Source organism: Anas platyrhynchos, chromosome 6 (genome assembly GCF_047663525.1).
Source record: "Anas platyrhynchos isolate ZD024472 breed Pekin duck chromosome 6, IASCAAS_PekinDuck_T2T, whole genome shotgun sequence".
Taxonomy (NCBI): domain Eukaryota; kingdom Metazoa; phylum Chordata; class Aves; order Anseriformes; family Anatidae; genus Anas; species Anas platyrhynchos.
The window spans coordinates 23,060,104-23,076,717 of NC_092592.1; the positions used below are offsets into that span (position 1 = coordinate 23,060,104).

Below are 16,614 nucleotides of genomic sequence, written 5' to 3' on the forward strand. Positions count from 1 at the left end.
CAGGAATTTCCCAAACATTTACTCTGTCAGGCTTGTGAGGCTGGACGAGAGAGTGGGAGGATCATGCTCAACAGGGGAAACAGCAGCAAGGTAGGAGACTGCAGGGGCACAGACAGATGAGCAACAGCTACCAAGTACCTGCCCTGGGTCCTGACTCAAAGATATCATTTTCATTAATTTCCATTGCCAGCAAGCCCAGAGGTTGCCTAGGACAAGCCTGACAGCTGACTTTTCTGGCCGGTCTTCTTTTTCATATATCTGCAACTCCCTCTTATTCTTTCTCACCCCTTAGCCTGTTTCACCCATTTATACTCTGTGGCTTTATTTTTTTTTTTCCTTTTTCTTTTTGCTGCTTCAGTCCTTTGTTTCTCCCTGCCTTTTCCCTTTCTTTGTCCTGCTCAGACTCTGTTCTGCTTGTCGTCTTTCTCATCCACAGCCTGCCCTTCAAAGGTGCTCCACTCCCTTGGAAACACTGACTTGAGAAGAGTAGCTCATGCGTGGGCTGCTGGAGATGTGTAAGCAGCAGCGTTGTCCTTGGGCACGTAGAGCCTGCACCCTTCTGAGATGCTGCCCATGACACTCTTTGAGGTCCTTCCCAAGCAATGGCCCTGCATTCAGGAAGGAAGGCTCAGAAATATCTGCCATCCATGTCTTGTGATCTGTGGGAGTGTCTCTGTCTGAAGGGACAGTGCTTTCAGCATCCCTGTGAGACCTTCAGACAATATGAGCTCTCTCACATTCTCTTAGAAAACATTTAATTTCTAAGAGCAATAACGTTCTAGGGTTAAAAAGCGTTTCAAGATTTTTAGACTCTAAGGCTACAAAGTCCAGGAAAGGATCTTCTGGGCTGAATCCAGAAGATTCACTACAAAAACTCTTCTGATTTTGCACCTCCTTCATCCACTTCTGTTGGCAGAGTTTTCCAAAGCCAGGCTGCTTGAATAGTTAAGGATTTTCTCTTAACTGTTGCTTCAGTTTATCCTTCATTCATTTATTCCTAATTTGTTCTTGCATGATAAAACCTATGGCATAAGGAATCCCTTCTATCTCACTGAAGGGCAGATATTTTAGCTGTTTTCTGGGGGCAGTTTTTACAGATTTAGCAATCACCAATGTTTTGGTGCTTACATGTCCAGCACAGTTAGTACAGAAGTCACAAGAAGGACTATCAGCTACGGTCCTGTCATACAATCTTCCATGTCCTTCTTCATCATATTTCCACATGAATGGGGTTATCTAGCTGGTGCTATCTAGCTCTGGAAGGTTACACTTCATTTAGATGTATTCAGTAAATTCTCAGCTCCACTGATACTCCATCTTCTAACAGCGAGGCTAAAAGGGCACAGGAATGTTTATGTTGGTTTAAGGCTCAATCATAATGTAGGGTTTTGTCTGAGTGGAAGTGCAAAATTGGAGCAGCTGGCAGAATTCAAGAAAACTATAGGATTCCCTTCAGATCAAAGGCAGGCACTTTCCTCTTCGTTCCCACAGATGATGTTAAGGAACTCTGTTGTGTGCCTCAATGACAACAACAAAAAGTCGTGTTTTCCTCCCCTAACTCTTCTCCTTTTTAAATTGGATTTGATTGAAATTTTTTCATCAAAGCATTTTCAGTGTACATTTGGGCTCTTGATGAAGCAAAAAAAAAGGTCTCAGTGTCTTTGGAAACATTCAATTTTTCACTAAGTAAACAAATCACATTATTTTTAGAGAACAACAGCAGCCAGGGGAGAAGAGAGGGAGGATACCGGGTCTCAGTGGAAAGGCAATATATTTTGTGTCAAAATGGAATAGTTTTCAATGAGCTGGAGGAGATCATCACATGTTCCTTAATTTCAGCTTTTGAAAATCTCTAATGTCAATCCCAGGAAGTGTTGACAACTAACAATTGGTCTCTGCTTGCTGGGTTGTTGACTCCATTGCTGTTAACTCCCAAACATGAATCTGAGTGGGGACTTGCATCTGAAGTTGAAATACATGCATGTACCAGTGGTCCAGAGTAGAAATTTCATTTCAAGTATTCCCAATTTGATCATACTTCTTGAAACTCTGTGGGATTTTTGGAAATTGTTAAGAGGGCCTCTACTCTTTCCCTAGCAGAGTGGTCATGTGTAATATCAGAAGAAAGCTCCCTTCTGTTTAAAAAGTTCCTGGTCCAAGGAGAAACTTCCCTCTTTTCACGGATGGCTGACAGTGTTGTACATAAACTCTGCCTCTTCTTCAACTGCCTGGAAGCTCTCTCGTATCTGGATATCAGAAATAAGAGGTCCTGAGTCCCTGTGAAGAGAGACAGAAGTGTCCCCAGAGCAGAAGAAAGAGTATGGTTGCGCAGATCCAGCCCTGAGAAGACATTTGAAACTGCCTAAGCAATTCTGATACCCAGTAGTGCTTACATTCAGACTCCCAGGTACTGAAGGTACACACACACAAGCTGGAGGAACACAGCTAAATTAGAAGCTTTGTTTGTTTGCTTTGTTTTTGTTTTGTTTCAGTAAAAACCACCAGGATGATAAGAGGGCCACCGAATCCCAGTGACCTGAATGAGAACTGTAGTTCAGCTTTCCACCACCAATGCATTGAGCTTCATATGTGTTGTGAAGATAGGAATAGCCCAAAGAGCAAAACCAGGTAAGGTCTGTATAGAAAAGCAATGCAGACCTGGTGTGAGGGCTCAGAGGCAGAAGACCATGCAGGGAAGGGACTCTTGGAGGAGTTTCATTTTGATGTCAGGCTTCTCTCCTTTACGAGAGCCAGTGATGAATTTTGCACCGCTGAGTTATGCTGTCCTATGTGGCTGTAGCTCTGTTTATTTTGAAATCTTTCTGTGGTGGAGGGAATTTACGAGCCAGCAATATTTCTGCTTTATGGCACTTCCTTCATCCACATTCCTTCGTCTGGTCATTTACATGGGCCAGGCCCACGAGGAGAGGTCAGGGGGGCACCCAAGTGGTATCTAGAGGCTCGGAATGGAAACATGTTTTCTCACGCAAAAATAAATAAGGGAGAAATGTTTCCATTGCAGAAGAGGAACAAAGGCTGGGATCACAGCAGAAAGCAAGCAGAGAACAGCAGGCTGCCCAGCCAAGGCAATTAACAGCATTTAACAACAGCCATTCACTGTATGTAACATGTCTGTTCTAGTGACTCCCACTTCGGTTGCTTTAAATAGCAGATGAAATGCAAAATGAAATTGCAGTTATATCTGAGCCTGCACAAACTACCACAGAACAATCCAAGGTGCAGGTATGTATCTCCTCCAGGCCGCATCTGAACACTAAATGGGAACGCCCCTTGAACAACAGCTGAGGACTTCAGCTGGGAACACTGTTCAGCTAGAGCTGCCTGAAAATCCACTTTTCATCTCATTTCCTCATTTAAAAGTTTGCAGCAAAATGAGAAAAATACCTGCTAATTTTAAGCCTATAAACTCCCAGACAGTCTTACCAAAAGCTCAGACAACCACTCAAGCCTAAGGGGTCTACAAGATCAGCACAGCCTTACTAAAACCTACCAAGCACCGAAAAGACCAATGTGACTAGCATCGCAGCTGAGGTAATTCTTCTGATCAGGCTCCCATTTCCAGGTGTCAGCAAGGCACCTTACAGTGGTGCAGACCTAGGGGAAGCTCTGTCACTATGCCCCTTACCCAGCAGACAAGTCTTAGCTCCGCTTATGCTTGGTTGTGCATGCCTGCCTGTGCAAGTCTGACCTACAGCACGGAAGACTTCCCCCCTCTGTCTGCACGCAGAATGCCACCTGCAGTGGAGGGTCTCAGACACTTTAATACCTTCCACTTAACTGTTATGAGTCCTGTTGGTCTTAATTTTGCCTTCCCACCCCAGGATGGCTGTATTTCTGCTTTACATTAAAAGAGTAATTCCCACGCAGGCAGTTTGTTAAGTGTCCTACAATGAGAGACAATACCTTAGAAAGGCACAAAGTGTTGATTTATCTGAGGTTACTGGCTCCAGCACATGGTTTAAATCAGATTCTGGTCCACGACAGTGATATAAGAGAGAACCTTGCTTAATGGTGGTGAGGGGAACACATCTCCCTTCCTTAATCACACACAGATTTCCAGTTGGGAAGAGGCTGGGCTGCCTATTTGTCCTTCATTATACAAACCATAAACACACATTCAGACACACAGAGCTCATCCATCCTAAACATCTATCAAGAATTCCAGATTCCTCCACTGCAAACCAAGACCTTCTTTATTATCACATCCTTCCCCGAAAATGTTTACAAACTAACTTCTGTTCTCATCCCATTCTCATCTTCTTGCTGAAGAAATGAAAATATCAGGTTCCCAGAGAAGCTGCTTTTGAGGCTGCATTGAAAACATTGTCATTTGGGTAAGTACAGCAGTATAACTTGCAGAGACCTTAATGTTTAGTAAACTTGATTCTGAGCTTTGGTTTTCCAGAACAGAAAAGCGTATTTTTTCCCCCTCCAAGGTCTGATGCTGGATTTGAACATGAGAACACAAGTAATGTTATCCGCTCACCGGCTTTTTGACAGCAAAAGTTGAATCTGTATCCTCTTGTTCTTAGACAAAGGTATCAACTAACTGATCTAAATGATCTGTTCCAAGCAGCCTTTTGTGATTCAGGGGGCTAATGACAGTGGAGGGGACAGGCCTGTACCCTGAGAGAGTTGCCACATCGCTAAGATTCATCTCCTTGCACACAATTACAGAATCACAGAATTTCTAGGTTGGAAGAGACCTCAAGATCCTAGGAAAAGCTTCTCAAAGCTTTTTGTCAGGGAGCAGTACAGCGTAAGTTTGGCATCAACCAATCACAGCCAAAAAAGCTGCATTGATTTAAGAAATTCATACATCATGGATCTGCAGGGCTGCCTCTTCTTGCAGTATTCTAACATTGCAATATTCTAACAACAGCCCATGTTGTTGCTCCCCATCAGACTAGCATGTACCATCTCCAAGCTGCAGCTTGGTATTGCACTGAAAGCCATGAAGAGTGCTGATCCAAATCTGTTTCACAGCTGGACTGTTGTGCGGTGATCTCTTCCCAGTGAAAGAGGCTCAATGACAAACAGTTGGACAACTGTATTATCTTAAACTGCCATGGCATTTTAACAACTATATCAAAATCTTAATCAGATGGGACGTTTCCAAAGGCAGAAAGCAGGATTAAGGGCATGTTTCTTAGAAGCTCTTCAGAGGAGCTGGGCGCTTCACAGATATTTGTGGCCTTGAAGAGAGAATCCAAATATCGGTCATTTGGCTCTTGCCTGAAATATCCTTGCCTTTTTTTTTTTTTTTTTTTTTTTTTGGCAAAGCCAATTCTGCCAAAAAGATTCAGAGAAAGCTTTTAGGATTGTGTTTACCCTCGGATGTAACTCAGACACGACATTTGTAATGTCATCAGAGCAGGACTGCTGACGTGAATAACGGTGTTGGCAGCAGCTTCCATGGGACCAGGACTGGGTCCAGTATTCACATTTCCTAGGCATTCTCTGCTAAACATTATTGTACATAAAGAAGCATTTGTTTGGACTCCAGATGTTCAAGTAACCTCCTGTCATATTCTGTCTGTATCCCAGCTCTCCCATCTGTGATCTGAAGTGTTGCAAGGAAAAAGTGGAGGGATTTATTTTGATCTCACTTCCATCTGTTTTACACTTCACTGACTCCCCTCTTGATTTGCACCAGTGTTTGAGAACAGGGATAGAGAGTAACGCTGCTCATACCAGTGTAAATCCAGAAGACAGGGGCATTTACTCTGAACTGACCTCAGGCAATTACTTGCAGAGTTATTTGGGATAAACAGTTGTGATCCAGGAAATCAGCAAACCCCGTGTGGGCAGTTGTTCAGGGAGAGGAACATCTGCTCTGAAACACTGCAGTTGTTACCAGTGCTTAACAGATGGGCACCACTGCAGAGAATAACTGAGAAATGTGAACTTTACAACTTTTCTGAGCAACCCACGGCAAAGTTACTGCAGCGTATCCCGTGCTGATGTCTGTTTACTCAGAGAGCAGTCTGAAGGCAGTCCTGACCTGGCGGCTCTGGAAGGGCTTTTGCATCAGTGCCAGCCTCAGTGCCAGCCTCAGTTATAGGACAGGAAACTGATGAGCACTGCACTTAGTGACTGTGGTTATAATCAACCTTATAATCAGTGAGAATGGCCCCTGGTCATCAATGGTAAGATGCTCCTTATGAGTGACAGATAACCCTGTGTGTTTGCAGCAATCCTCCCCTTTCAGTTCCTGAGAAATGCCCTTCTACCCCAGGGCTCACCTGCACCAAAACTCACTGTGGCTGATGTTGACGGGATATCAGAGGGCAGAGAACTGCTCTCACTAGTTTGAAACCAACCAAAAATTAGTGTCAGGTTGGTCTATGCAGGTTCCTAAGATAAATCTAAAGTTCGCACCAGCTTGCATAGCTCAGTTATTTATCTAAAGCTTCAAGGTGGGTGAAGATGTTTCTGCAGGCAGCTAAAGGCTCCTGATCCCAGCCTTCACTTCTGTAAGCACTCTGCATGCAGAATCCTGGCTGGGATCACCCGGCATACGAAACAGAGACTTGAGTTCCAAATGGGTAAAAGGTATCCACGAACCACAAAGGGAGAAGCAAAACAAACAAATAAAAAGCACTGTCCAAGAAATTCAGAATGACAAAAACCTTCTGCTTCTATCTTCACTCTAGCTCAGCTGAAATGGGTGGCTGACCCAAGGCAGCGGGGGGTGGGCTTTTATCCCTTCGTGCTGCAAGAAAAAAATCTCGGAGCTTTGTCGGAAAGAAACCATTAACACAGGAAAGGAGAATTAACGGAGACTGCAATAATCCTTGCTACAAACGAGATGAACCCAGCTTTGCCCCCCCAGCTGCATCGTTGGAAAGCCACCAAGGGAAGCTTTTTGGACACACAGATTCTCAAGGGCCTAGTGCACGAACCGTGTCACACAGATTACAGGAAGTTGTCTGCAATGTAGCGTTAACATTTTTTGCAGGAGATCTGAAAATTTCCATGCCTGATCCAGAACAGAATCCCCTGGTGCTTGGCTATCCTGTTCTTCCCCAGGCCTGGCTGCTGGACCAATCCTAACACAGCCAGCAGCCCAAGGTGATATCACTTGCTAACTATGAAGTTTGGGATTGAAATGCCTTGTTCTTTCTCATCTTGCTTGCCAGCACTATCCCCCAGCTCTAGTCAGGGCCTCTTATTTGCCTGAGAACTAAATTTAACCAAAGTAGTAATAAAGATGCTTTACATGCTCATCTGACACTAAGAAGCATTGGTGGGCAGATTATTGGCATGTGGAACGATGATCTCTTCTCAGACTTTCCGTAATACTGTGACTATGAAGCTAAAACATCATTAATAATATGCCATTTAGCTTGCTTTTGAATGGTGGAGGAAGGACTAAGAATATATAAGGTTGAAGAGACCAAGGGGAAGAAGCTGGAACCTTTACACGCACTTGGCAGCAGGCAGGGAGACAAATCCCAGCTGTGCACATAGCACACTTTGATGTATGTGTATGGTGTTGCAATAGCACATCCATTTCCAAATGTATTTACTCATGGTGGTAGTCCAGGCAGCTGGTGCGTCTGTGTGCTAGTCAGATATCCAGGCTAGGAAAGATCCTTGGTCAGCAAAAGATGATGCTGCTGGGGCTGCGAAGAAGCATGTGTGTTCTCTCTGTTGGAGTTATTTCCTTCAGCTAGCATCTCCTGCTGAAAAATGGGAACTTTTTACTTTAAATTTTACTTTCAAGACAGCTAAATCTTCTATGGATTTGAGGGATGTAACTTTCTGCTGCTGATTTTTCTTGCACGACGATTGGGGAGCATGAAGGCTGAGATACTCTGGGCCCATTTAAATACAAAATACCAACCTCAGGTTGCTCTTTTTCTGTGTCCTTTTTTGTTTCAAGAAAGATATTCCTTCACCTCTGAAACTGTCTGTCAAAGGGAAGAGATGTATAATAATAGCAAAGAGGAGGTAGAGTTTAGGCTTCCTCCCTACATCCTAATGTAGAACTAATTTTGGGAAGGCACCTCACAAGGCCTTCCAAATCTTCCAGCCTCCTCCAAATCTGCAATATTGGACTCAGAAATCTGATTAGGGCTGTGCAGAAATGACATTATCAACACTGTAGTGCACTTCAATCTCACACCATTTCTCCAGTGCCCTGTAATAAGTGCCTATGAGCTGAAGCAGGCCTGGCACTGAGCCCCAGCAGCCCCTAAGAAGTGAAGGGGAGCCCTTGGTGTAACAGAACAATCATGACAGTACACATCAATTTACCAAAATAAAAAAGTACTCACTTCATAGCATAGCTTTTGATTTCCCTGGCCAACTAGTTGTCTTTGTGGACTCTTATATATGGCCTTTAATGGTGTGTAAGGGAAAGATTAATCTTCTACAGCCATTTGACATTGTTCAGCCCTTGGACATGTGGTGGTCTTCACCTGACAGCCAGGTGAAACCATCTTGACCACAATCACACTCTCCTTATATTTTCTTACACTGTGTGAACTGCCTTAAACATCCCAAAACTAAGTATGTACCCAAGGGAGTAGCTTTTACGGATGCAGGTGACTAAAGAAGAGAAGTGCTCTTTACACCCTTGACACCGTACTCGGTCAGGACCAGCCAGGTCACAACTTGGTGCTCAGCAGCAGCCTGTGTTATTGTGCCCATTGCACCATGGCCACTCCAGGTTCACTTGGCAAGCTCACAGCCAGCTGACAGAGCATCAAAAGGATTTGGTAATTAGCTACTAAAGCATTGAGATCCCAGCAGGTGCCACCTGCTGTGGCAAGCCCTGCTATGTTCAAGAGAGGGCACTTTGTTCCCCATCAGTTTTGATGCTCTTTTTATGCTCTAGTGTAAGCTCTTAGATGCAACAACTGCTGTCACAGCAGGTTGGATTTGGAGAGCTCTGCTGTGGGAATGGATGCTGCTATTTTTAAAAATCCATTTTACGTAAAACTCTACCAGAAGGGAAGAATTGCTTCTGGCTCAAGATCCCCTATACCTGGACAAACCATCTCAGCAGATGCAGAGTGCCATGAAATAGAAATAATGGAAATAATGACAGCGCCTTCGTCTAGCAGGCGGGACGGACACTGCCGGAGCGATGGGCCCTTCTCCTGCAGCCTGAGAACAGAGCGCGTCTCATGGGAAAGCACAGACCTGTAACCCTGACGTGCGAGTGCCCTGCCTTATGGACGGGTTGTGACTGCCTGACACATCTTTGCAGCTTCTCTCCTGACTGCTGCGCTTTCATACCTCATTACTCATGGTTATTCTGAGGTATATATTCTGGCTGGGTGGGAGAATACTGCTTTTCCTTCAGTGTTTTTTTTTTTTTTTTCTTTCTAGCCAGTGACCAGAGCTCCTACATCTTCCATAGGCCTAACTCAAAGACTTATGTGTGAGTTAGTGTAAGATGAACTTTTTATGCTTTTTTTTTTTTAATCACCTAACTACAGCCCCAGGCAGATACACCAAACAGTCTAATTATGTACCTGGAGCAGAAACTAGCATCTTTTCAGTTACAAAACTTGTGTCTGACTGGCATCTTGCATGCTCCTCTTATTTTATATTTTTGTTGTTCTTTGGACCACTCAGGTAATTAATTACACCAACCTATGACTGGACACTACTCTGACATACCCTTCGCTACATAAACAATTTAGGTCAAACTCAGAGATGATATAAGGGAATCAATATGGACGGACTAAAAATAGAAGTCCCAGAGCAACCCTCTCCCACATTACATACTCCAACAGGCCAGGAGGATGCTGTGACTGATGAGAATTTGGACTTTCTCTATGACACCAGGCCTTCCTTCACCAATGCAGTTTTGTGATGCCTCTCAATAGACAAAGCAAGGACAACACTCTCATACAATGGCTTTGCAATGGTTTTACTTTTGCCACCAATTACTGATGAAATTATTCAGAATGGAAATATTTGATTTGCCACCTACAGACATATAAAGACAATATGTCCTGACAATAAGGCATCATCATATCAGAAAAAGTAGCGACAGCCCTCTCATCATGACAACTAGCACGGCTGGGTCACAACTTGTACTGTGTGCATTGCATTCAGCCCAGAGGCTTCCAGTACAGACCTGGATGCTACTGTATTGAGGTCTGCACCCACACACAGACTTTAACAGATCCTAACCTTATGACTTTCAGGTTAAAGAAAATTTTATTTTCTACAGCTCTGCCCCATGCCACCCAGAAGAATCCCTGCTTCTGAAGGTCAGTCAAATACATTATATATATATATATATATATACACGCACACATACACACACACAAATATATATATGTAGGCTGCATAGATTTGTGAGCAGTAATGCTGTTCATAGCAGTGTGGGTAAGAGAGAGTTAAACAAGTTTTATGTTCAGAGCACCTAAAAGGGTCAAGGGGTCACTTCCTTCACGTGTAACCAGTTGACCAGGTGCAACTGAAGAATTTTCCCTTCCTCCAAAGCCTCAAGGTATAGACCGTTTCCCAGAGGTGGATAATTAGATTTAATGGGCTAATATTTTTTTGGTTATAGCAGAATCTAAAAATACTAAATGCACAGTGGCTAGAGAAGAGTGCAGAGATTTGTTTGACAAATGCTGCCCTCAGTACCAAACTTACGTGAATCCTCATTTAGAATTAGAGAGGAAACAGAAAGGGAAATGTTCTGTTTGAATGCATCTGAAGTGTGTGAGTTCGGCCCTGATTTCAATGAGTTATTTCTGTATTATCTCTTTTAAGCAGCTGCTCTTTCCTTTGGGACTCCTGTGATCTGGCGCCCAAGAACACATTGTAAAAGCTCATCAGCTTTCCATGTCCTGGAAACCAACTCTTCTGTCTGAAGCAGGTAATATCTTTAAAGCATGTTAGAGAATCCCATTGCTTGGGAATAAGATGAAAAAAATCACCATATATTCCTTTTTGGTTCTTTGCTATGGATACAGTCGATCTGAAATGTTTACTACTAGCTTAAAAAGGTAATTCTCCATCGTGGCTCTATATGAGGAATGATACACACACCTTGCTGGAGCCAAAGGCAAAACCTCTCCTTTTTTTTCAAGGGGACTAAGACTGCACTCCAGAAATACAAATTCTAGATAAGAATTTCAAGAACATGCAAGCAGAGATCGCCAGTCCAGATTCAGAAAGGCTCCACCAGGCACTGCAGGACCTAAAAGACATTTTTACAAGTGGATATTTTCCTACAACCCTAGATCCTAAGCAGAACCGAGGTAACGCGGGCAGACAACATTTCCTGGACTCTATAGAAAACAAAGAGAGTCAAAGCTCCAACACAAGTTAACTGTTGGTGAATGAAAGACCTACACCACACTCAGTTTGAGATTCAGCCAGTCAAAACTTAGGTTTCTAACAATGAGGCATCCAGATGAAGAAAATTTTCCTAAGCAGCCTGTAACCAGATGGCACCAGCTGATGGAGGCTGACACTGCCCTAGAAAGTGACTTATTTCACCCGGTTTAGGTTGTTTCTTGGCCCTGTCAGTCTCTCTCTGCATTAACTGGGGATTAAGACAATCAGATTGAGTGGGAGCTTGACCGTTACTTAGAGTTTAGCTGCCTAGTTAGATAAAAGGGATGCCTGTTCTACTACTTGTGAAAGTGGCACCCCTTTTCCAACATAGAACTTCATGGATATTTTCAGAATTAGTGAAATTATGACACCTGAAGACAATCTTTAGACTCATGCTGAAATTAGTGTGAACAGAGGTTTTGGCTTATATTTTTAATCTTGTATTTGGTTTTGTTTCTCTTTTATTAGCAGTGGTTTAACTCAACACCTGAGAAATCCTGCATGAAAAGAAGGTCTTCATTAAAATTTCAACACCCTTGCTGCTTCAGTTGAGAGCTGGGAGAGCTCCCACTATGCATGTAATTGTTTTTCCATAGTAAAACACACTTTGCTGAAGGATAATTGATATGAGGCTTAAAATTCTAGCACCGACATACAAAGAAAAGTTATTAACTTCTCTAAGTATTTGTATGGGCCCCTGATTTTGTCCTCTGGAGTCCCATCATGTTCTTCAGGGGTGGGCTAGTAAATTGTCTTCTTGGCTGCCTCATTGGCCAAGTTCACCCACACATGTCTCATGTTCCAAGGAGTCTGATCCCATAGGTCTGTGTAACGTAACCAGCTTCTCCCCTGAAAATGTGCAATGAGAACATAACACCATTTTCTTTCTGATCTTAGATCATAGGCACAGGCAATTGACTGGCCTCTGAACTGATAGAGAAGAGTAATCAGGAATACAGAGCATGACTGTATCAGTTAAAAGGTGAAAAAATGCAGAGGTGTTGACTACATATCAGTATCACCAGCTGAAACCATCCATGAACGTACTCCTTGCTGGTTGTTAGCAGTCTGTATCCTGATTAATCTATTCCTCAAAACCACAGGAAAAAAAAAAAAAAAAAAGGCCCTTCTACCTACCAGTTCACAGAGTTCTGTCTTTACTCTGCTCATAAATGAAGGGAGCAGGGCAGAGGGAACCCCGGGCACCCCTCAGCCTCCATCCTGCTGAACCCCCACCCACCCTTACCTGCTGAGAGAAAATCTGGTGCAGCTCATACAACTTGCTCAAATTCCTACAGCTCTCTTCATCCTGTGCCATGAGTTACATTAGAGACACCTCAGCTATTCACAAGAATACAGACGCTTTCTAGCCCAGAAAGTACCACAAGACACTCAGCTCTATTGTGTTCTCACTTACACAGCCAGGCTAAGCCCCCAGATGCCTTGCTCCTGCAGTGGAGACCTCCCAGATGTGCTTGGTGATGTCAGAACTGAGTGCTGGGCACTGGTAATTACTCAGATGTCCTTGACTCACCCTTCCCTTACACAGTTTATGGCCTTTACTTCTAATCAAGAGAGCTAAGGAGAGTTCAGTGGAATAAGGTAGCAAGCCTCCTACTGGGGAAAAATGGAGACGATGTTAAGCAATACTAATTTCACCCAGGTTAGAAGATAGTGGGTCCCATGCAGATATTTTCTAGGGTCTGCTCAATCCAGGAGTAACAGAGTGAGATCTTCCTGCATTAGTCCCTACACCCCAGAGAGGATCAGAGCACTACGACAGGGCCACTAGTGAGAAAATTCCCAGGACCCATGCTGCCTCCTTGCATCTGCTGTGCAGGGTTTCAGGTCATGGATGACTGGTATATATGGGTATGCAAATTCTGTCTGCAGCGCTGAGGAGTTTCAGAGCTGCACATCAGTCCAGAAGACGGCATCATCACAGCTGCAGTAGGGTTCTCCAGCTTCTGGAGTGATCAGACACTGGGCAGGTGTAAAGGTGGTTTTAAAACCACTCTCCTGGGATGTGAGTCATGTTCTGTGCTATCTGGAGGCAGAACACAACCTCACTGGGTCAGGCCAAACCTAGAAACAGGTCCCTAAAGGCGTAACTGTGTCTTTGCTTATGGTCCATTCAAAGCTGTGGGACAACGTATGGCCACAAACAACTCAGTGCCAAAGATTTCCTCTGAAACACAGATCTGAACTTCAATAAAAGCAATCACAAAGCAGAGGGAATAGCACACATTAGTAAAGCCCCTCACCTTGCAATTGCTTAGGGTTGGCTATGGGGGACTGCTACAGTGTTGATGTGCAGTAGTGTTTGGGTTGGGGCCGCGCAGCTTGATAGCATGATCTAGGGAAGGTGTGGAGTTACTGCAATTATTTACAGATATTGAAAGCCTGTGTGTGAGCCCTATGGAGGACAGACATTTACTGAGGTGCTAGAAGGATGGATAAGAAGGGATACAGAAAGGAAATGAACAAAACAGCAAGGCTATCAGGAGGAATTTGCTGATATTACTCAGAGGAATAATCTCATCCCTGCTTCAAACACATAAAACTAGACTGGTAAAAATTACTACAAAAATATAGAGTAGAAAACGCAAACTGGACTCAACTTCCTAGTGTGGATTCTGAGATCCCAGGAAGCTCTATCATCTCCAGGTTTCTCTGAAATTCAGGATCTTCTGGGAATGCTCCTTCAAAATTATGAAAAGGAGAATTCAGTAACATTTGTCTACTACTGTGTATTCCACCATAAATTGCATTCAGAAAGAAAAAAAGATATTCCTAGAGACCTGTAAGGTCTTGTTAAATGAACAAAACCAAGAGGGACTTCCTGCCTGGATGTCTTTGTGTTGAGATTATCCAAGACTCTTTCTTGACAGAGATTCCCCAGATTATTATTAGCATTGTTGTTTCCTGCAATAAAAAAAAAATCCTCAAAGATTAGTTTGAACGAATGCTGAATCTGTGCTTCTCCAGCCAGGGAGCCCATCCCCAAGACCGCTGGAGGCTGTTTACCGCTGCTTTATGTTAGCTTGTCACTGATAGATTGACTGAATGCCTGACCATGTCCGCCTGCCAGAGATCAATAGCTTCCTCCAGAAAGAAGTAGCCTGGGGGAAGAAGGAATGCCTGGACCAAACAGCTTCCTGGTCTCCCATGCAGTTTATGGGCCTGATACTCTTCTTCCTTATCTCAGGGCAACACCAGGGTACACCTCCATCCAGACTGAATAGAGATATGCAAGTGTTGCTATCAGTGCAGAGGTCATTGGTAGCTTAAAGATCACACAGATCTTGCTTTTTCAGGTTTCCTAAACATTATCAAAAGAACATAAAGGAAAATAAGGCAAGGAAGACAACAGGCTATGCAGCAAGTGATGCATGAGCTTTACAAAACGTAGATGTCTGTATCAGTACCTGAAATAACACTGAAGTTCACTTTTGCACCACCCTTTATGAGAGAGACACAACTTGTAGAAAGTCCCAAAGAACACTGCAAAGACTGTCAAGGGTCTATAGCACATGAAGTGTGAGGATAGGCTGAAGGAACTGAGTTTTTCTGATCTGGGTAAAAGAAGGCTAGGGAGGGGAGGAACTGATTGCATCTTCTACTTGAAAGGGCTTGTAGAGATGAAACCAGACTCTTTTCAGGAGTACATAGTGAGAAGACATGACAATGGAAAAAGGTTGCAACAAGGATAATTCCAAAGGGATATATGGAAAACATCCTTTACAGACAGAACATGTAAGCATTAGAACAAGTTGGCAAAAGATAGAATATAGAACATAGAAAAAAACAACATATAATAAAAACAAACAAAAAAAAAAACACAAACATAGAATATCCATCCTTGGAGACTTTCCAAAACTTCCTTACATGAGACCATGAGCAATCTGATCTGACATTGAAGCTGTCTTCTTTGAGCAGACAGACTAGATGAGCACCAGAGGTACCTTCTGATATAAAATCTGTGATTCTATGATTGTATTTATACTACTTGAGCCTACTGAATCAGGCTGCAAATGCCATTGAAACCATTGAGTGCCACTGTCTCTCGCTAGCATAGCATCTGTCTCTAAGTGGAAGAACAGAGTTTGAGTCAGATTTTTAGAAACTGGCAAGGTTTGTGTGCGCATTGATCTGCCCATATCCATGTTCAACATGTGATGTGAAGTCAAATAGGCTTATTTTAGAACTTTACTCTTCACTGAGTTCAGAACACCTGATGAAGCAGCAAGCATCCAAGCTCTCTAGGAAAAACCCCGTAGGGCTCAGGAAAAAAAAAAAAAAAGTTTCCATTTTGGATTTTAGATCAAGGTGTAAGGTTCAAATTGGATTTTTTTTTTTCCCCCCCTTTTTAGGAATTAGTCTGAGCAGCAACCTTGTTTGGCATCTCCTCCCATATTGATGGAAGTTCTCTTCCACTGAATACAATGGATTTATTACTGATATACATGAGGATAAGCACGAAGAATATTTACAAACACCTGTAAGAGTAACACAGAGAGTCCTGGCTTTTTGTGTGGCTCCACCTTACTGACTCAATCCTGTGCTAGCAGAGCCTTATCACTCCCACTGTGGGCAGCTGTATTACCCTCCTCTTCCCCCAGAAAGAGAGGGCAGGAGATGCAAAGGAAGAAACAGTAGGAGAGTGGTTCACTTACTTTGGGACCCACTCCTATATCAAAGCCTGTGTTACATATCCATCTGTGGTTAATTATGAAGTCACAGAAACTGGGAGACAAAAAACAAAATCCAAGGAACTGTAGCCTTTCATGACAATAGAGTAGATTGTTCCTATCACCTATTTCCCCTTATGCCCATTGTATTCTCCACTCTCTTATTCAAAGAAATCCTTTATACACCTGACTGGTCAGTCTAATACATTCAGCAGGAAAGAAAAACAGCTACAGCTCAGATACAAGATTAGACACACTGCAATACAGAAAGAAGCAATTGCCTTGAACACAAAAGTAAACTGAATCCATTGCTTTCAACTAAAACTGAGCCCCTAACCATGTCTGGGCTTTTTGTAAATTGTGTGCCAACTTCAATTTCTCTGCTAGATCCCAGTGTGGAAACTGCTTTTTGCCTCTACAAACTGCTCTGTTTTAGGTGGATATAGGGCCTGTCTTTTCTGACCTGTCAGAAACCTGCCAGTCACCAGAAAAAAATTACAGTAACCTGCCTGAGGGATAACTACCCCTTACTGACATATAAGTGATCTGCAGAGAGCTGATGCTGTGCTGCTGGATCTTCAGGATG

The 16,614-nt window shown here is 43.2% G+C and overlaps 1 long non-coding RNA gene across 2 annotated transcripts; it reads left to right on the forward strand.

The window, feature by feature from the left end:
* LOC119717394 (uncharacterized) lies at nucleotides 1-15,177 on the forward strand. Of its 2 annotated transcripts, XR_005266827.2 has the most exons (5): nucleotides 1-90; nucleotides 2,101-2,407; nucleotides 2,493-10,256; nucleotides 10,771-10,873; nucleotides 11,088-15,177. It is a non-coding gene; the product is annotated as an uncharacterized lncRNA (long non-coding RNA). The 2 variants fall into 2 exon arrangements; XR_005266826.2 differs by lacking the exon at nucleotides 2,101-2,407.
* Nucleotides 15,178-16,614: the final 1,437 nt, after the last annotated feature.